Source organism: Gymnoscopelus braueri (assembly GCF_963280865.1).
Source record: "Gymnoscopelus braueri genome assembly, contig: SCAFFOLD_170, whole genome shotgun sequence".
NCBI lineage: Eukaryota > Metazoa > Chordata > Actinopteri > Myctophiformes > Myctophidae > Gymnoscopelus > Gymnoscopelus braueri.
The window spans coordinates 61332-83963 of NW_027660629.1; the positions used below are offsets into that span (position 1 = coordinate 61332).

The 22632-nt window shown below is 39.5% G+C and overlaps 2 long non-coding RNA genes across 5 annotated transcripts in view; one reads left to right on the plus strand and one right to left on the minus strand.

Annotated features, from left to right (window-relative positions):
- The first annotated feature begins 5825 nt into the window (after nt 1-5825).
- Nucleotides 5826-7387, plus strand: LOC308081350. Its single transcript, XR_013932831.1, has 5 exons — nt 5826-5879; nt 5966-6086; nt 6836-6933; nt 7028-7153; nt 7317-7387. It is a non-coding gene; the product is annotated as an uncharacterized lncRNA (long non-coding RNA).
- A 9551-nt stretch (nt 7388-16938) lies between these two features.
- The window catches only part of LOC308081351, a 36559-nt gene continuing 30865 nt past the window's right edge, over nt 16939-22632 (minus strand). For all 4 annotated transcript variants that reach the window (XR_013932832.1, XR_013932833.1, XR_013932834.1 and 1 more), the window contains exons 4-6: nt 17620-17744; nt 17341-17455; nt 16939-17190 (exon numbers count right to left, since the gene is read on the minus strand). This is a non-coding gene — a long non-coding RNA (uncharacterized lncRNA). The remainder of the gene's footprint in view (nt 17191-17340; nt 17456-17619; nt 17745-22632) is intronic.

Here is a 22632-nt window from a genome sequence, read left to right on the forward strand (position 1 = left end):
ACATGCACACACTACACGATTAAAAAAATCGGGGGCATCTCACACTACAATATTCTATCCAGATTCTCGGGCTTGCCCAAACAGCAATAATAAATAGAAAAATATATTTTAAAAATAATAATTATGAATTATTAATAATTATAATTATATAACATATTATATCAGTAGCCTATATTATTTTGATATTAAATAAAGTTACACATTACAATCCGTACATTTTCATATGTCAATTCAGTGTTTTTCTCCGACAGCCAAGCTGCGCTCCTGAGCAGCGCAGCGCACGCGCACGCATGCACACGCACACACACACACACACACACACACACACACACACACACACACACACACACACACACACACACGGTGCAAGTGTCAGAGCAGATCTACAAGCTCACAACGCGTCTCATTCGCGGTAGGCTACTTGTGGTCTTGTTCTTGTATATCACATTAGCTGTAGTAGAATACAACTCTCGTAGATGTATTTATGATTATGACCTTTTCAATCTACGAGAGTTGTATGGACACAGGGACTTTCTGCACTATACCCCGTAGACACTCCAAACATGTACAAATGAAAATAAAGGTGCTTATTCCCACGTCCAAATGTTAACTCTCGCTACGGGGTAGTAGTTTAATGTAATAATCCATATCTTTCAATAAAGAAGTGTTTTAATGCCGTCTGTGGCCGAACGCCATTTTTTCACCCTCGTTTACTTTCTGTTTACATTGAGTGTAATTCCGGGGTTCACCAGATGGGCGCGCCACTACCGCCCATTGGGAACTTCCGACAGAATCAGCCACAGACGGCATTAAACACTTTTTTATTAAAAGATATGGATTATTACATTAAACTATTACCCCGTAGCGATAGTTAACATTTGCTGCATTGGGGTAAGCACCTTTATTTTCAATTTGTACATGTTTGGAGTGTCTACGGGGCATAGTGCAGAAAGTCCCTGTGTCCATGGGGGGTGAACCCTACAACTCTCGTAGATTGAAAACGTCAGAATCATAAATACGTCTATGAGAGTTGTAGGCCTATTCTACAGCTAATATCGCATAATGTTAACCACTCGAAACCATTGTGCGACGAAAAATAATCCTGGCTGGCACAGAGACTTCCCTTGCAACATTTTCCAAAATTCATGGATTTAAGAACTGAAGGGTGCACAAACATGAAAGTTTTTTTTCTAAAGCATTAGATGGCGGGCCAGAAGATAATGAAAGGCTAATTTAAGAAATGGATAGTTAACAAATGTACTGGTCCCCCCCCCCCCATCCAAGACTGACCATGTAGCAAAGCCTACCGTCATTCAATAATTTGAATGATTTTACTTTTATTCTCATTATATATACCCCTTCTGCCAATGCCAGACGTAGGCTACAACATCACATTATTAAGCATGATTCATCGCTTTGCAAATCCACAAGCTCACACTGCAGCGCAGATTGAATATATTCGGGGCGCAACACCGTTGTCACTTGTCAGTGGTGTAAAGTAACAAAGTACATGTACTTAAGTACTGTACTTAAAGGGATATTTCACTTTCAAATAAAATAAACATTTAAAAAATATATAAAAAATAAATAAGTAATGGAAAAATCACGGCCCCCTCACGCATTAGAGTGTCCTACTAATGTGTGAGGGGGCCGTGATTTTGCCATAACTTTTTTCATTTTTTAAAAATATTTATTTTTAATGTTTATTTTATTTGAAAGTGAAATATCCCTTTAAGGAAAATGTTTAGGTATTTTTACTTTACTGGAGTATTGCCAATTTTCAGTACTATTGTGGGCTATTACTTCTACACCCCAACGGCAAATAATGTACTTTTACTCCACTACAATATTTGAAAACTTTAGTTACTTTGCTATTATCAATTATTATATTATAAAACATACATTAACCACTTTAGCCCTATTTTATAGGCCTACATAGGCTATTTGAAAATACCGATCTACAAGCTCACAATGCATTGCATCGCAACACTTGATACTTTTACTTTAGGTAAAATATCTGAGTACTTTTCCCACCATGCACTGACCGTTGTACGTCGAAGTATAAATTGGTCGTTACTGGATGGATTGCAGCTGCTACTTATGGAGAGAGACAGACTGCTTGAGATCGCTAAACATTAATCTGCTAGTTAACAAGAGAAATGACACTATCCAAAAGTATAAAGAGTATAAAAGATATGTATAAAAGATATGTGACAGTGCTGAAAACAGGGCATTTAAAGATGGATATGGACACATTGGACTGGACAGCAGCAGTGCGTTCGGAAATTGGGCACCAGAGCGCACTGGCCTATTAGTTTGTATTGGCCAGAGCGCTCATGAGTTTCTTATACCTGGTGTCATCAATGCAAAGCCGTTGTGTTTCATCGGCTACACACGTTTTGGCTGCTTGCAAGCCAAGGAATATAATTTTAGACGGCAAGATGAAGCATGCATGGTACCAGGCAAGTTATAAAGTTTAATAAGCATCTTTCAGGTGGGGATATATTCTCTATGAACATTATAGCTTTAGGACTGTCAGTCTATACTATTTTAAAATGAAAATAATATAATCATTATCAAAATAATGTATTTTAATATAAAACATGGATCCACCGCAGCTGCACATGATTGTCCATCCTACACAAATAACGTGTGTGTGTGTGTGTGTGTGTGTGTGTGTGTGTGTGTGTGTGTGTGTGTGTGTGTGTGTGTGTGTGTGTGTGTGTGTGTGTGGCATTGCGGTGTTGGAACAGCGACAGCGGACGTATTTCTCTTGGTCCGACCCGCGGCAGGTGTTCCATACAGTAGCGATCCAGATAAATACCAAACATTTTTGAAAATGATTTTGATGATGACAAAAAAAGGGGGGAGGGGGTTCACCCGAGGGGAGGGGGTTTCACTCGAAATATCAAACTATTTTGAACGTGATCGGAGTGGCCCCGATCGTCTTGTGAGCAACTCGGGAGGGTTCAGATTGGATCTTTGAACCCTCACACTAGACGATGTTTATGGCCGAGATTCGCCCCCGATCTAGGCTGGGGTAGACACGCCCCCCCGATACTCGTGAGGGTTGTTTTTTAGCCCGATTATCTCGTAGTGTATGTCCACCTTCAAGTCTCTGCGGGTGGAAACCTCATTATGTCCAAAACTGTTACTTTTCAGGATTAAAATTCAAAAGTAGCAGAAGTAGCAGATCTACAAGCTCAAAACGTGTTTCGAGCCACGTTTCAAGCTTGTGGATCTGCTATACTTTTGATGCTTTCGTGTGACGCTGTAGGATGATCAATAGGGCGTTCATTTGCGAAAAAAACACACAAAAAGGAAGAATATGGAGATAAGAGGTTTCTGCCCGACAGTGACGATTTCAAGTTTTCATCGTAAGAAGTGGGATACATTCTGAGATGAATAATACACCTGCCTGCCCAGACAACTCTACCAGTGATAGAATAGTATGAATATGCTAATAGGACTTACATGGCTGACATGTAGACCCATGTATCCACGCTAAACTATAGAAAGAGAGTGTCAGACATACATCACTACCTGAGGCAACTGTGTGGACAGACCAGTCAACTGGAACCCATTCAGTGTTGCCATGTCTGCTTATTTTAGGAGACTTTGGGCTTGTTTTTCTGCCAAGTTGCTTGTAAATATTGATAGCTGCGGGTTGCGTTTTTGGGGTCTTGTTTCTAAAGTATGGTTGCTTATAAACCAGTGGTTCTCAAACCTTTTCAAGCTTGAGAACCACGTTTGAGAAATGAATATGTAATTGTCCGTGTATCCCCATCATAAAACATTTCGTGCCAGGGACCCATTTAAAAAGAATATAGCAGATCTACAGGTAAATTGTGTTAGTCGCTTCTTTTGGGCTTGTTTTCATAGACCTGGTTGCTTGTTTCTCTCGAAAAATCTGTTAACCCTGAACATTACAGTCATTTAGCAGACGCTTTTATCCAAAGCGACTTACAATAAGTGCATTCAACATAGGTAGGGAACAAAACTACTAATCACCAGTAGCATTTAAGTGCATTCTCTTCTAAAACAAGCAACCAAGAGTATACCTACAGTAGCGCTAAAGTAAAAGTGCAGTATATCAGCTACCTACTTAAACAGATGAGACAAAAATAGGAAAATCAACTGAGCAAGAGCTAAAACATATAAGTGTATCGAATAAACAAGATCCAATAAAACAGTAAAACAAGAGTTTGTACAACTAGTTAACAACAAGTAGGCAAGGCGAAGAGGTAGGGTAGTGTTTCCTGAACCCATACAGTAGACTATAGTGTCACCGCACAAACATGGAGGCTAATTCAGCTGATTAGGGCATACATGCAATTAAACTAGAGTGGTTCCGATGGCGATACCAGTATCGGAAAAGCTGCCCATACTGCCTAAAATACTGGCATCGGTGAGTATGCCGGTTGTTTTGTTGTAAACTTTTCTCCTGTAATGACATACCCCAAAATATGTATGAATTATTGATTGATTATTTTATTATATTAATAAAGAGCTGGAGAGACATGGAGACTCCTGTTACTGAACAAACACTATAGCAATGATAAACAGAAAATGCATTTTCAGGTCGGGATATCAATTTTATCCAATCAGGATAAAGAACACAGTCAGGATACAGATTAAACAAGTGCAATTGGAAGTGATGACACAAATAAAGACTAAATTGGAACTGGAACACTATAAAAACATTAAGCTGATAAATGGGTACTCTCTCCTGATTGGCTGGAATGCCATCTATACCTGAAAATGTATTTCCTGTTTTTTAAAGAGCTGGAAAGACAGGGAAACCCCTGTTACTGAAACAAACACTATATATATATATATATATATATATATATATATATATATATATATATATAGTATATATATATATATATATATATATATATATATGTGTGTGTATGTGTATATATATATATATATATATATATATATATATATATATATATATATATATATATATATATATATATATATATATATATATATATATATATATATATATAATCTCTTATCTCTCTCTCTCTCTCTCGGAGAGGAGAGGAGAGGAGAGGAGAGGAGAGGAGAGACCAAGCTTTTATTTCACATTTATTATTATTTGCCTAATGATAGGTTTAAGGTGTGCCCATTGAATAGAACAAAGTACATTTGGTCTAAAGCAATGGTTCCCATGGTGCGCCGTGACATAAGTCAGGGGTGGCAGTGGTCCAGGGGGTAGTGTGGCCGCTTGAGAACCCGGAACGCTCGCAGGTTCAACTTATGGTGTGGTTACAAATAATATGACCCAAGTGACATTCTAATTGAAAACAATAAAATAACCCAAAATGTATCTCTGGGGTACATCACAGGAAAAGGGGACAAGAGAGGATACCACCTCCCCAATTACCATCGAAAATAAACCAGACCAGTGTCATGTCTCTGATTATTAAAATGTAAGTGTCAAATACAAGATTGAGGATTTTCATTCAAGTCAGCCAATCTGAATTAGTTCAAATTGTAATTACAATGTAAAACGCAATCTACTAGAAATGTACTGCAGAGGTAATCAGATCCAGTCATGGAACTAGGGTTTATGTTTATATCCACATCAAACTCTTTATTCACCAACTTAAAAACAGAACTCCATACAACTCCATATGCAGAGGTGACAAGGAACTAATGGCAGAGTGGGTTTTCATGGGAAAACAACACCATTAAGGAAATAAGTGCAGGTTTTGCAGTTCCTACTTATCTGCATTGTCTCTGTAATCTGATCATGTGAAAGTGTCCATTTACACCCCCAAATAAAGTGTATATAAGAACTGCTGTTTCTGATATTCAACACTTCAACACAGGACGAACCACAACACATCATTCTACTGAAGGTTTGACATGACTCCTCGTCTCCTCTGTCCTTGTTGTTACTTCTCTGACTTTCAGAGGTATCTCTAACATGTCTATTTCTTTCTAGAAGGAAATCCTCTTCATCTCCATCATTATCATCATCATCATGACCATGAGGATGCTGAGTGTGCCTCTACTTCTCTGCGCTGTGATGGTCTGGACCACTGCTGCTCCTACTGCAGGTGTGTGTGTGTGTGTGTGTGTGTGTGTGTGTGTGTGTGTGTGTGTGTGTGTGTGTGTGTGTGTGTGTGTGTGTGTGTGTGTGTGTGTGTGTGTGTGTGTGTGTGTGTATGTGTGTGCGTGCGTGTGTGTGTGTGCGTGTGCGTGTGTGTGTGTGTGTGTGCCTGCGAGGGTATTACTGAGTTCTATAGCTAAAGCAATTAGTTTTAAATTAAGTTCTCTTTTCCCAAATTATTACATTTTACTATAAAATGAACAAATCTGCCCATCCATTCGTCTGTCTGTCCTTCGGTCTGTGCATCCTCATCCCTTTTTTCTCCTTAGTAGGATGACCAATCAATCTGAGCTTGCACATGAGCATTGACTTCCCATATACGCTGTTAATTAGTTTTTTCACCACAGGGTCTGTAGTCACAATCCCATAGCTTGGATGAATGGCAAAGCCATGCAATCTATGGGATCTGTAGTTACAGTCCTATAGCTCGGATGGATGGCAGGTGGAAATACATGTATGGACTGGTATCATGGAATGGTACAACAACAACAAAAAAAAGCTAAATTGATAACAGATGTGTTTCTGTTTACAGTAACTGTTGAAACTGGCTCATTACTACCTTGCAGATTATGTTTGTTTTAGGATTTCCTGATTTTGTTAGTTTACGTGTGTTTATGTGTTTTTGTTGTTGTTGTTGTTGTTGTTGTTGTTGTTGTTGTTGTTGTTGTTGTTGACTTCAAGTGTCTGTTGTATTTTCAGGAGAGCATGCAGTTGTCAAGAGGTGTCCAAATGACTGGATTGAATGGAATCAACACTGTTACATACTTGAAAAGGCTGTGATGTCTTGGGCTGATGCAGAGGTAAAATATACAAACACATGATTGCATCTTGTACTTTATTTCTATATGCATCTATGTTATTATGTTATTTGAATAGTATTCTATTGTTCTGTAGAAAACCTGTGTGTCTCAGGGTGGAAACCTAGCATCCATTCACTACAAAAGAGAAACCACATTCATTCAAGACCTGATACCTTCCAGTACTTGGGCGTGGATCGGTGGCTATGATGCAACAGGCACGGTATGGAACATTAACCCGTATAAACTGTGTCTGATAAAACTTTACCTTATATTACACTGACACATGATACACTACACTCTATACCTGTATGTCAACATAGTGAGTTGTTAAATGGTAAAATATTATATTGTATTGACATTTATGATGTTGTATTGTCATCTAGAATGGTGGTTGGCTGTGGAGTGACGGTAGCCCAATGACCTTCACAGACTGGAACAGTGGACAACCCAACAACAGTAGAGGAGTAATACAGAACTGCATGCGTCTGTACCATGGTAAGTCACAACATTTTAACAAAATATTTGTTTTAACAACAAAAACAAATAATATTAATTAATAATAATCAATAACAGCTCCTTTAAGTAATAACACAATATGAGACTTAATGTGGTCTTTACGTTCAACTTTGTCTTTCTGTTTATATAGCAGGTTACCTGTGGAATGATACGGCCTGCTCTTTCAAATATGCCTCTGTCTGCAAAAAAAGAGCTGAGAGCGCTGAATAACGTGGAGATTATGCACGCACGCACGCACGCACGCACGCACGCACGCACGCACGCACGTAAATCTGTCAATGTGTCCAAAACTGCACTTTGGCTTTACAAATTGTAACGCTACTGAAGGAATGAAGAGACAAGTGACATTAACAGCAGATGGACAGTGACTCTCAGGTGTTGTGGTGATAATGAGAGGAACATGAATGGAATGGATGGTTTGCTTTAAGCAGCACATAACTTGCTTCAAAGTCTTTACTTGCATCAATTAAATACATCAATAAAAATCATTGCAATAATTCAGTGTGAGTCATTCAGAGAGAACCTCTGCTTTTATGCTGCTCCGCTGTCATGTCCTCCTACAACAACATACAGTATGCTGCTCTTTAACCCATTAAGACCTGAGGCCCATTCTAAAAAATTTCTTCTAAATCCTAACTCTGAAAAATGTATGTTGCTATAGATCATGTGGTTCTCAAACTTTTTCACATCAAGGACCCCCACAATTATATGTATTTGGCCCATCTCAAAATATTTTGTTCAAGGGACCCCCAGAAGCAAAGATTTGAGTTAAAAATGTTTACTTTAAAATTTATATACAGTATTCAGATTTTTCAAAAATAACAGATCTACAAGCTTTGTTGTTGTGGTTACAAATAATATGACCCAAATGAAATTCTAATTGAAAACAATAAAAGGACCCAAAATGTATCTCTGGGATACATCACAGGAAAAGGGGAACTGAGAGGATGCCGCCTCCCCAATTACCATCAAAAAGTCTCTGTCAGTGAGGTGAAACCAGACCAGTGTCATGTCTCTGATGACAACCCATTTTTCCGGGCAAATTATTTCAATGTTGTCAAAAACAAGATTGAGGATTTTCATTCATTAACTTTGCTTAACACTGTTTTCTTGCAATCACTTCTATCTGTGCGTGCGTGCAGCGTGCGTGCATAATCATATTTCTTGTGCACGCTGCCAGCAGGCCAAGGAACTAATTCCCTGAATAAATTATGGTTTTCATAGAATAGAATATGTTAGGGATAATGAACAGCTTTGTGTTGGGATACTGCATGACCCTATTAGGGTTTATTTCTCAATAATGACTGTAGTACACGAAGAAAAATAAGAAAATAACTTGACACAATATAAACAAATAATTTGACAGGAAATATAACAGCATTTTTTGTATTGATTTAAAAATGATTTAATTCCACTAAAGAAAATAGTCCATTAGATTACAGTTGCCACAGGTGTCACAAATGAGCTGATTATTAAAGCAATTAACAGCAGCATAAAAGCAGAGGTTCTCTCTGAATGACTCACACTGAATTATTTAATATATATATATTTTTTTCATTGATGCAAGTAAAGACATTGAAGCAAGTTATGTGCTGCTTAAATCAAACCATCCATTCCATTCATGTTCCTCTCATTATCACCACAACACCTGAGAGTCACTGTCCATCTGCTGTTAATGTCACTTGTCTCTTCATTCCTTCAGTGGCTAGAATTTGTGCAGTAACTACATTTTTGGACACATAGGCTTATTTATTTTTCTCAAAGGTCAAATCAGTCTTCATGCTTTTGGGGGATAAACAATTACCTTATGAACGGATATACAATTAGTGCGATATAACTTTATATACAGATAACCCATTTGCCTGACCAAATAAAGCACTTTAAATACTTTTTATTGGTTTGATTATTTTGTGTAGTTACTGCACTTTGGCTTTGCAGGGCATAGATATTAGGAGTCACACACACACACACACACACACACACACACACACACACACACACACACCCATACTATGGGGCTCCATTAGTGCCACGTAAGCACACCCCCTGTCCTGTAATCGTGTACTTTTTTTTGTGTGTTGCACAGAACCGCATAGACGTGTAGTGTACTTTCCCATTGACTCACAATGGGAACACGTGCACGCGCGCGTTCACGCGTAACAGTGCAACCACTGCATCTTGACCTACAGGGTAACACGTCTACGTGTAGATTCATGCGTCTGTAGCAAAGGCACGCGTCAACGCACGCATGATTTATTTGGTCACGCGACTAGGCGAGGCGCGGAGAGATGAGTGGGTGCTGTGCCACCTTGGTGCGCGCTGCGTGGAACGCCTCACCTACCCGTGTGACATAACTGAGCTCTGTACATAACGCATCGTGTGCCCTTGTGACATAACTCTGCCCTGCACAGAACGCCTCATATGCACGTGTAAGTCTTAAAATAAAAAAAATAAAATATTTGTATTAATTAATTCAGTTACCTCTCCTGATATGTGATTCAATTTATGAAGTGGCTTTCTGCAATTACGCACAGAAGGTGCGCTGTCCCTCTCCAAGTCTCCATTCTTGAATCCTGTCCTTTGCAATCAATATTGCATTGATTGCAATAAAATTTAATTCCAAGTCATCAGTAACATATAGGCTGTATTAATTTCTGTCAAATAATCTTTTATTTCAAGGCAATTATAAACTGTACAGTATGATTCCAACATCGGGTTTGGTTGATCACCGCGCCATGCACTCTTCTCGTCTTTTTCCGGAGGTTCGAGGCGATTTTTATATTAGCTAATACTCAGTCAGATCATAACCAAAAATTAAAATAAAAAGAACGCCAGAATCCGTGAAATCTAAGCTTTGTATGTTTATCTGGCCCATGGCTGGAGTCTTTCATTATTTCCTGATATGAATGAATTACGCAAGGAATTACGCAATCACGGCGCGGTCGGTGCCAAAAACTCGGCGGTCGTGGGTGTCTTCTAACACTTAGAGCTCTCTCAAATCAAATCAATTTTAAGTTCTTTGGAACCTTAGCTTTTGTTTCGTGTACAGCTCATCACTGTATATTCTATCAATATCCATTGATAAAGCAATATAGCAACAGCGGCTTTTAAGCAGAGTGCATGGTGCAGGGCATCACCGTACGTGGCTTTGATCTGACACGAATTTGCTTCATTTAGCATCATTGCAAATATATTATCATCAGTAACATGTAGGCCTAGCCCTAGGCTATAGTATTTTCTCTTAAATAATCTTCTATTTCAAGGCAATAAACAGCTGTACAGTATAGCCTATGGTGTCAAATCAATGGTGCCGCTCTGGCTTTCCAACGGGTCCAATTGTGACCATGTTTTCAAATGCCTATATGCTCCCCAAATGCGCCAAGCTCCCTTCCAACAACAATAAACATATGCGTTTATGCCATAGAGGTATTACTTCTGTGTTACATGACTGCAGAGCGCAACAATTATCCTTCTCTCTCAAAAAGGAGAGAGGAAAAACAGAAAGAAAAAAGTAGCGAAACCACATCTCACCTGCTCGTCTAGATAACGATTTCACACATTTTGATACAATTCAAAGTGTTATAGAATCTGTCTCCCATTGGTGTGTTTTTCATATGCGTTTTACAATGTTAATGTAATAGATAATAAACTTTAATCTCATTTAGATTGACCTGGTTAAATACGGGGTTTAATTCATCCTAAGAGCAAATCATGGGAATAAATATAACTGGAAATCAGATTTCCAGTTACTTCATTGTTATGCGTTATTATAGATTGGCTTCTATGGATGGGACAGGTTTTAATTTCGACGCCTGTAGTCATTATGAGTTGTATTATTGGATCAGCACTGCGCTTCTCAGACAATGGACAGACAATGAACTGCTGTGCAAGTCTAACCCTAGGCTGGTGTCCACCATGGAAATAGCCTATTTGGTCGCTTTCATCACGTTGATGAATTAAAGTATATACCAGAACAGCCCTTGCAAAATGTTCATGTGTAGCCTATAGGCCTATTAGATGTTTAGTCCGTGGTCCGCTGCCGGCCTGCCACTTATCTGACACGCACTTGTCTCTCTCTCTCTCTCTCTCTCTCTCTCTCTCTCTGCGTGCCTATTCATTCAATGATGATTGATGGGTTGTGATGAAGTCATGGTTCCCCGAAAATTATAATACTATCATGTCTCTCTGTTTTTCTGTCTCGAGATAGACAGACAGACAGTCTGACAGCCTGACAGACATGGCAATCCAATCTGATGGCGAGATGTTCATGTTCCATATTCAGCTATAATGTGACCTAAAAAAAGATAGGCCTAAATATAATAATGTGACCCCAAAAAAGATCAATATAAAATAATTAGACCCTTCCCACATTATCCACACCAATCTTTGAAGGCAACATTTTCATATGTCAATTCAGTGTTTTTCTCCAACAGCCAGCTGCGCTCCTGAGCAGCGCAGCGCGCGCGCACACACACGCACACGCACACGCACACGCACACGCACACACACACACACACACACACACACACACACACACACACACAGTGCACCGCATCAGAGCAGATCTACAAGCTCACAACGCGTCTCATTCGCGGTAGGCTACTTGTGGTCTTGTATATCGCATTAGCTGTAGAATACAACTCTCGTAGACGTATTTATGATTCTGACGTTTTCAATCTACGAGAGTTGTAGGGTTCACCCCCCATGGACACAGAGACTTTCAGCACTATACCCCGTAGACACTCCAAACATGTACAAATAAAAAATGGTGCTTCCATGCCCCAAATGTTAACTCTCGCTACGGGGTAGTAGTTTAATGTAATAATCCATATCTTTCAATAAAGAAGTGTTTTAATGCCGTCTATGGCCGAATGCCATTGTTTCACCCTCGCTTACTTCCTGTTTACATTGAGTGTAATTCCGGGTTTCACCAGATGGGCACGTCACTACCGCCCATTGGGAACTTCCGACAGAATCAGCCACAGTCGGCATTAAACACTTCTTTATTGAAAGATATGGATTATTACATTAAACTACTACCCCGTAGCGATAGTTAACATTTGCTGCGTGGGGGTAAGCACCTTTATTTTCAATTTGTACATGTTTGGAGTGTCTACGGGGCATAGTGCAGAAAGTCCCTGTGTCCACGGGGGGGTGAACCCTACAACTCTCGTAGATTGAAAACGTCAGAATCGTAAATACGTCTACGAGAGTTGTATTCTACAGCTAATATCGCATAATGTTAATTAACATTAACCACTCGAAACCATTGTGCGACGAAGAACAAAATAATCCTGGCTGGCACAGAGACTTCCCTTGCAACATTTTTGCAAAATTCATGGATTTAAGAACTATGAAGGGTGCACCAACATGAACGTTTTTTTTCTAAAGCATTAGATGGCGGGCCAGAACATAATGAAAGGCTAATTTAAGAAATGGATAGTTAACAAATGTAATGGAACTCCAAGAGTCAAGACAGAACGCCTTATATTTGGCACACATTTGTGATACTCTCACAGTCACAGACAATGAATCAAAATGTAAGCTATTAGGTGGCATAATAAACCGTAAACAGCGGTTCCCCCCCCCCTCCTCCAAGACTGACCATGTAGCAAAGCCTACCGTCCTCATCATAATCATTCAATAATTTGAATGATTTTACTTTTATTCTCATTATACCCCGCAATGCCAGACGTAGGCTGCAACGTCACATTATTAAGCATGATTCATCAGGATCGCTTTGCAAATCCACAAGCTCACACTGCAGCGCAGATTGAATATATTCGGGGCGCAACACCGTTGTCATAAAGTAACAAAGTACATGTACTCAAGTACTGCACTTAAGTACAAATTTTAGGTATTTTTACTTTACTGGAGTATTGCCAATTTTCAGTAGGCCTACTATTGTATTAGCCTACTTCTACACCCCAACGGCAAATATTGTACTTTTACTCCACTACAATCATTTGAAAACTTTAGTTACTAGTTACTTTGCTATTATCAATTATTATATTATAAAACCACTTTAGCCCTATTTTATAGGCCTACATAGGCTATTTGAAAATAGCCAATCTAATGCATCGCATTGCAACACATTGTGAGCTTGTAGATCTGCTATTTTCAAATATTAGTACTTTTACTTTTGGTACTTTAAGTACATTTTGATACTAATACTTTTGTGCTTTTACTCAATTTTGAATTCCAGACTTTTACTTAGGTAAAATATCTGAGTACTTTTCCCACCATGCACTGACCGTTGTACGTCGAAGCATAAATTGGTCGTTACTGGATGGATTGCAGCTGCTACTTGAGAGAGACAGACTGCTTGAGATCGCTAAACATTAATCTGCTAGTTAACAAGAGAAATGACACTATCCAAAAGTATAAAGCAGGGGTCTTCAACAGGGGGTCCGGGACCCCTAGGGGGTCCTCAGAGTTACTACAGGGGGTCCACCAAATCTTTGTGTGTTATCTTTTTTTTTTTTTACCTTAACCACTTGAACCCTGGCATCCCTTTTCTGAGGAGAACTTTAGCCAAAAATAGCAGATCTACAAGCTCACAACGCCTTGTAGATCGGCTATTTTTGGCAAAGAGATATATAGGTGTAGAGGGGGAAAAAGAGCAGACCAAGTAAACAAAAAAAGTTTAATCTGAAACACAATTTTATACAATATAGAGGGGGTCCCTGCTTCGTCTCTCTCTCAGCTAGGGGGTCCTTGGCCTGAAAACGTTGAAGACTCCTGGTATAAAGAGTATAAAAGATATGTGTAAAAGATATGTGACAGTGCTGAAAACAGGGCATTTAAAGATGAATTTGGACACATTGGACAGCAGCAGTGCGGAAATTGCGCACCAGAGCGCACTCGCCTATTAGTTTGTATTGGCCAGTGTGCTCATGAGTTTCTTATACCTGGTGTCATCAATGCAAAGCCGTTGTGTTTCATCGGCTACACACTTTTTGGCTGTTTGCAAGCCAAGGAATATAATTTTAGATGGTAAGATGAAGCATGCATGGTACCAGGCAAGTTAGGCTATAAAGTTTAATAAGCATCTTTCAGGTGGGGACATATTCTCTATGGACATTATAGCTATAGGACTGTCAGTCCATATTTTAAAATGAAAATCATAAAATCATTATCAAAATAATGTATTTTAATATAAAACATGGATCACATGATTGTCCATCCTACATAAACAACGTGTGTGTGTGTGTGTGTGTGTGTGTGTGTGTGTGTGTGTGTGTGTGTGTGTGTGTGTGTGTGTGTGTGTGTGTGTGTGTGTGTGTGTGGCATTGCGGGGTTCTCTCGGTCCGACCCGCGCCAGGTGTTCCATTCCATTCCGTTTTGCTTTCGCCCTTCTATTAAGTGTCAATGATTTGATTGTTGAAATACGGACAAAACAAATTGTTCTTGCGATTGCTTAGCTCACCATGACAGGAGATGGACCATGAAACCGACACCTCTAGTTCAAATCCGGATGGTAGAATGATGTTCAATTGTTACACCGATACTGTTTTCAAACGAATCTGCTTAATTTATATTTCAATTTCGGTCAGAAAGTTCCCTGTGTGAAATTTGATTTGGTGAATAAATTATTTTCAACTTGTTTGATCAGCCTTTGTCATTTTTGACACCCTGAGAAATAGCATCTTTAATTAGCTGACTAAAATCCTTGGATTCATGTTGGACCTATAGATCAAATCCCAGAGCAGTTGTGTTATATTTCTCCATATTCCTATGAGAAGATGCGATTCCAGAATTTAATTGCAGTGTTCCTGTAAAATAAAAAAAACATTACACTGACTCTCACCAATGAATTGAATATTTGTATCGGGAAACGTCAGAAGACAATGCATATCTGCCAGGGCTGTCACCATTCATGAGTCCATTCTGGAGGCTTGGAGACTCCTAAAAGTTGCTAGAGACACTGATGCCACAACTGGTATGTGGCTGTGGCTTGCGTTGGGTCGGAACTCTGTCCTCGGTGTGCATAAGAAAATTTCTCAGGGAACCCGGTTGTACTAAGCTGGGACACTTGCTGGTGCCGTTTGAGACCCTACAACAGCGGGTCCACATTTGGCCTAGGCTGCTAAAGCAGATCGTTAAGGAAGTCAATGAGTCTTCCTCCACACCTGAACACCTTCTTGGAGGAGAACTGGTCAACAGAGGGCCTGTGGGAGGAGGATATAGACTACGTCTTCCCATGCCTGAAGGTGTCTCCTAAACTGGGGCAGTGGCAGGAGGAGGAAGACACTTTCCTCTCATTCGCAACTCCACATCCTGGCTGGTTTGAGGACTTGGAGAAAAAGGCAATGTATTTCCTATGCGTGAGTCAGTCTCTGCATACCATGAAAATATAGAGGTGGACCGAGCCCAGGTTCTTCACCAAAAGGCTGTTGGCGGGTCGACCGGGGCCGTTGCCTGGCACCCAGTGGCCGGTACCCAGTGACTGCTATATGATATATTAACGGAATAAGGGTAATGTTGTAATACGTGTAATAGTGTAATAATTGTAATGGTGTAATAATGCAACAAGTTTAATAGTGTAATAGTGTAATAACATAATAATGGTAACAGTGTAATAGGTTTAATAGTGTAATAGTGCAATATGTGTGATAGTATAATAGGTATAATAGTGTAGAAAGGGTAAAAAGTGTAATAGGTGTAATAGTGTAATGACGCAATAGGGTAATAGTGCAATAGGTGTTATAGTGTAGTGAAGTAGTTGGGGTTTGGGTGGATGTGGGCGGAATTGGGTGAATGTGACCACTTATAACACTATCACACTTTTACACTTATTAACTTATTGCACTATTACACCTGTTCAACTATTAGAGTATTACCCTCATTGCGTTATTACATCTATTACACTATTACACACGTTGCACTATTACACCTATTACACTATTACACCTATTACATATTAAACTTAATGCAATATTACACTATTCCACCTATTACACTACTACCCCTATTGCGTTGTTACACTATTACATTAGTACACCTATTACACTATTACACCTATTACACTTATTGCATTATTACACTATTACCCTTATTGCGTTATTACATTAGTAAGGCAATATCTTGGGCAGTATCATTATTTAATAAAGGATTATTATTGTTATTATTATTATTATTATTATTACTATTATTATTACCCTTATTATTATTACCCTTATTATTATTATTATTATTTTATTTTTTATTATTATTACTACGTGTGAATGTACGTGACAGGTTGTAGCGCATGTAGCTTACGCGTAAATGTACACGACGCGTTGCAGCGCGTAACGCGTGCTTACGTGTGAATGTACGTGACAGGTTGTAGCGCATGTAGCTTACGCGTAAATGTACACGACGCGTTGCAGCGCGTAACGCGTGCTTTTGTGCAGTGCACGCGCAGAACGAACGTGTACACACACACACACACACGTAAGAAAAAATCATGTGGTCACAGGAGGCGTCATGCGCCCCTCGTGGCACTAACGGAGCCCCATACACACACACACACACACACACACACACACACACACACACACACACACACACACAAACAATGATTGTATGTGGTTAAAGTGTGTGTGCCTGCGTGTCTGCATGCGTGCGTGCGTGTGTGCGTGCATGCGTGCATGCGTGCATAATCTCCACCCTATTAAGTGCTCTCAGCTGTTTTTTTGCAGACAGAGGCAAATTTGACATGGCAGTAATCATCATTCCACAGGTTCAAAGATCCAGGAACTGTTATATAAAGAGAAAGAGAAAGTACATAAAGACCCCATTAAGTCTAATATTGCATCATTACTTAAAGAAGCTGTTAGTGCTTATCAATATTATTGGTATACTTTTTTGTTGTTAAAACAAACATTTTGCTAAAAGGTTGTGACTTACCTGACCAGTTCATAGCCATGCAGTTCTGTTTTATTCCTTTCCAGTTCTTAGGTTGTCCCTTCCCCCAGTCTGTGAAGGTCATCGGGCGACCGTCACTCCACATCCAAGCACCATTCTAGATGACAATACAACATCATAAATGTCAATGCAATATAATATGTTACCATTTAACAACTCACTATGTTGACATACAGTAGGTACAGTGTGTAGTGTAGCATGTCAGTATAATATAAGGTAAGGTTTTATCAGACATAGTTTATAAGGGTTAATGTTCCTTACCGTGCCTGTTACATCATAGCCACCGATCCACGCTCGAGTCATTGCACCAGTTTTGGAACGTATCAGGTGTGTTCTGTTTTGTTGTTAATGGATGCTAGGTTTCCACCCTGAGACAAACAGGTTTTCTACAGAACAATATAAACAGAAGAATATTATTCAAATAACTTAACAGATAGATGCATATAGAAACACAGTACAAGATGCAATCATGTGTTTGTTTATTTTACCTCTGCATCAGCCCAAGCCACCTTAGCCTCTTCAAATATGTAACAGTGTCCATTCCATTCATTTGGACATTTTGCACATGCACCTCTTGACAACTGCATGCTCTCCTGAAAGTACAACAGACACTTGAAGTCAACAGACTGAATGAAAGAAACAACAACAACAACAACAACACCAGGAAATCATAAAACATTCTGCAAGGTAGTAATGAGCCAGTTTCAACAGTTACTGTAAACAGAAACACATCTTTTATCAATTTATTTTTTGTTGTTGTACCATTCCAAGATACTAGTCCATACATGTATTTCCACCTGCCATCCATTCGAGCTATAGGACTGTAACTACAGATCCCATAGATCTGCTTGGCTTTGCCTTTAATCCAAGCTATGGGATTGCGACTACAGACCCTGTGGTGAAAACACTAATAAACAGCGTATATGGGAAAAGTCAATGCCCATGTGCAAGCTCAGATTGATTGGTCATCCTACTAAGGAGAAAAATGGATGAGGATGGACAGACCGAAGGATAGACAGACGGATGGATGGGCAGATTTGTACATTTATAGAATTTAATAATTTGGGAAAAGAGAACTTAATTTAAAACAAATTGCTTTAGCTATAGAACTCAGTAATACCCTCGCTGGCACGCACACACACACACACTAGGGCATTAACAGAATAATCGAATATTCGAATATTCGAATATTCGACTATCAAACCAATATGCGACCACTGTACATCAAAGTCGATTATTTCTCCTTTTTTTTTAAAATTTTAATAATCAAATCGATTAATCAAATACGAATACTTATAGGTCGAATAAGTCAAATGCTAAAAATCACTATTCGTGAATACCCTAACACACACACACGAACACACACACACACACACACACACACACACACACACACACACGCACGCACGCACGCACGCACGCACGCACGCACACACACACACACACACACACACACACACACACACACACACACACACACACACACACACACACACACACACACACACACACACACACCTGCAGTAGGAGCAGCATCAGCAGTGGTCAAGACCATCACAGCGCAGAGAAGTAGAAGCACACTCAGCATCCTCATGGTCATGATGATGATGATAATGATGATGGAGATGAAGATGATTTCCTTCTAGAAGGAAACAGACATGTTAGAGATACCGCTGAAAGTCAGAGAAGTAACAACAAGGACAGAGGAGACGAGGAGTCATGTCAAACCTTCAGTAGAATGATGTGTTGTGGTTCGTCCTGTGTTGAAGTGTTGAATATCAGAAACAGCAGCTCTCTTATATACACTTTATGTGGGTGTGTAAATGGACACACTTTCATCAAGATGCAGAGAAAATGCAGATGAGCAGGAAATGTTCTTCCTTGTGTTTAACACAACACACAGGGAAGAACATGTGTTGTGGTGACATTAATAGCAACATCGGGTGTTGTGGTGACGTTAACAGTGACATCAGGTCTTAATGATAACGTGATGATAATGAGAGGAACATGAATGGAATGGGTGGTTTTAAGAAGCACATACCTTGTTTTAATGTATTTACTGGCATCAATAAAAGAACGAATAAATCATCACTGAAATAATTCAGCCTGAGTCATTCAGAGCGTACCTCTGCTTTTTTGGCTGGTCCGCTGTCATGTCCACCTACAACAACGTCTTCAAGGCACAATGCACAATGGAATGTGAAAAATCAAATGGATCGGACGGATCCGTCTTGATCACTTGACTAAAGAGATAATATGTACCGATTTGATTGCGAATGCGGAAGGAGGCGCGGAGCCGCGCCTCCGCCCAAGTGCAGCTTACTATGAAACCGTGCTCGGGTTGTGTGTGTGTGTGTGTGTCTCTGTGTCTCTGTGTGCGTGCACTGCCTATGGGCAGCCGCCAGAGTGCGCCAGAGTGCAGGAATGTAGACAATGCTCTGATTAAAATGCACAAACACACACACACACACACACACACACACACACACACACACACACACACACACACACACACACACAATGGCAATGTTCTCTCATCGGATGCTGCGTTCATGATTTGCGGCATTTTGTTCAAAACGGGCCACTCCTGCAAACTTTAGATGTCAATCTTATTTAATCAGGATGGAATATGAAAAATCAAACAGATCCATCCTGATCACTTGACTATAGAGATCATTTGTACCAATTTGCGTGAAATTTGGATAAAATCTGAAGGAGTAATATCCAAAAATGCGTTTTACATATAAGTCTGCCTCCTGGTGGCGCTGTAAAAGGCAGATGTGAAAAATGCAGGGCAAAGGTTTTCCCTTGGCCTCTAGCGAGTGCACATAGTACACAAAGTTTTACACAGATCGGTGCAGTTATAGGTAAAAACACGAATCGGCCTGTTATAGCGCCACCATGAGGCTGATTTGAAAAAATATATGTCTTCCTCGGCTAGTGAGAATGTGCGTGCAAAATGTCATGGAAATTGCATGCTGTGTTCATGATTTGAGACATTTTGCTCAAAACGGAGCACTCCTGCAAACTTTGGAAGCCATTCTTAGCCAATCAGGATGGAATATGAAAAATCAGAAAAACTTTTTTGGTTTAATGACTATAGAGATACTTTGTACCGATTTGCGTGATGTTTGGATAAAATCTGTAGGAGTACTGTCAAAACATTTTTTTTTGTAAAAAGCGGCCTCCTGGTGGCACTACAACAGCCCATGTGAAAAATGTGGGGCAGAGGTTCTGAATTGGCACCCAGGGAGTGTGTGTGTACAGTTTCGCTGCGATCAAGCCAACAGTGCCGGAGATTAGCTGTCCACATGGACGGACGGACAGGGTGCAAAACATAGTCTCGGCCATGCCTTTCGGCCTGGCGAAGACAACAATCATAGAATGACCGAGGAATTTGTTAACCCCATGTATTGTATGAGTTTACATCCATCCAATCATTACCAGACCCAGCCAAATTACATCCCATAGTGCTACATTAATAGATAATATATTCACTAATGATATAGATAATAAAACAATGAGCGGATTATGATATCAGTGAAGTGATCACCTACATTACCTGTTTTTACTGTCTATGACTGTAATTGCAAGAGAAATCTGACAGACTGCAAACTCAAATTCAGAACAGTAAGGACAGAGGAAGACTATAAGACTGGGAGTATTTATACAGAAAAAGATATTGATTGTGCATATGACACATTCTTAAGGATATTCAAAATATGATTTGATACAAATTGTCCACTAAAACAATATAGTAGAAAACAAAATTATACAGACTAACTGTGGGTCACTAAAGGATATATTAAATTGTATTATTCGAAATGACTCAGGACATACATTATCCTCAATATTTTATTGTCTCCGCCAGAGGTGGAGAGTATGTTTTCGTTCTTGTCCTTCCGTGTGTCCCCCCGTCTCAGCCAAGCCAACATTGGTCAAGCTTCACGTGACACGTGACAATATTGTTGTCACCAATGCTCTGATTGGCTAGCGAGACGCATGATGACATAGAAACCTATAAATAGCAAATGTGCTTCAAAAAATCATTTATATTTTTTGAAGTGAACTTCCATCAGCCAAGCTAACATTGGTCAAGTGACACGTGACAATATGTAATATAAATAGGTAAGACAGGATTAATCAGGAACAGTACTGGCGGAGACCTGTGCTCCGAGGAGCACATTTTCTAGTTGATAATGATATTAATAATTATAACAGGGAGGATGTTGTTAATAGTTTTCATAATTTCTTTGTAAATGTGGGACCAAACTTGGCTGAAAATATTTCTGATCCTGTGACATCTGAAGAATGCACTGATAATAGCATACTGTAGAAAATAATTCCTGTTCAATGTTTCTTACAGCAGTAGTGGAGAGGGAAATCATTGAAATTGTTGATAAATGTAATAATAAAATGTATAATTACAGACAGACACACGGACCGACGGACATTCAATTATTTAATTATACCATGTTGGTATTATGTACAAAAATATATGTCAAGCGATGGCGCTGAAGTAAGAGGAACGAAGGGGTAGGATTGAATACGTTTTATACTTCATCCTACTCCTTTTTAGAACATTCAGTATTATTTTTGGGCGGTGAAACCGCCCCTATATGTGTGGTTTGGACATCGACATTCGATTGCACCCCCCCAACCCTGCACCGTGATTGGCCAATCACAGTCTATTCAGGACTGTGATTGGCTAGTGAAACATGACACATGTGCATAGCCCTATAAATAGGACTATGCACTTAAAAAAAACACATTTATGTTTTTTTTAAAGTTAGGGGTGTACAATGGTTGGTCCACAATATTACTTTTCTTCCATCACTTCTTCCATCACTGTGATGACCACTGTGACCACACCGCCCACTTCACACTGGGTGTGATTTTTTTACTTTGTTGTCTAATTTTAACATCCATCCATCTTCAACCACTCAATTTTTAATTCAATCATTCATAGGCAGAGGTGACAAGGTAACCAATGCTTATCACTATCACATCAAACTCTTCATTCACTGTCTGTATGCGGAGGTGACAAGGAACTAATGTCAGAGTGGGGTTTTCATGGGAAAACACCACCAAGATAATAAGTCAAGGTTTTGCATACAACTGTAAGCTCTTGGAAGGTTTTCAAATATGTCAAATGTTATCATGATTAGAAACACAAGGAAGAACATTGATATTTCCTGCTCATTTGCATTCTCGCTGCATCTTGATATATGTATTTGAACTGTTGTTTCTGTTTTCAAGACTTCAACTCAGGAA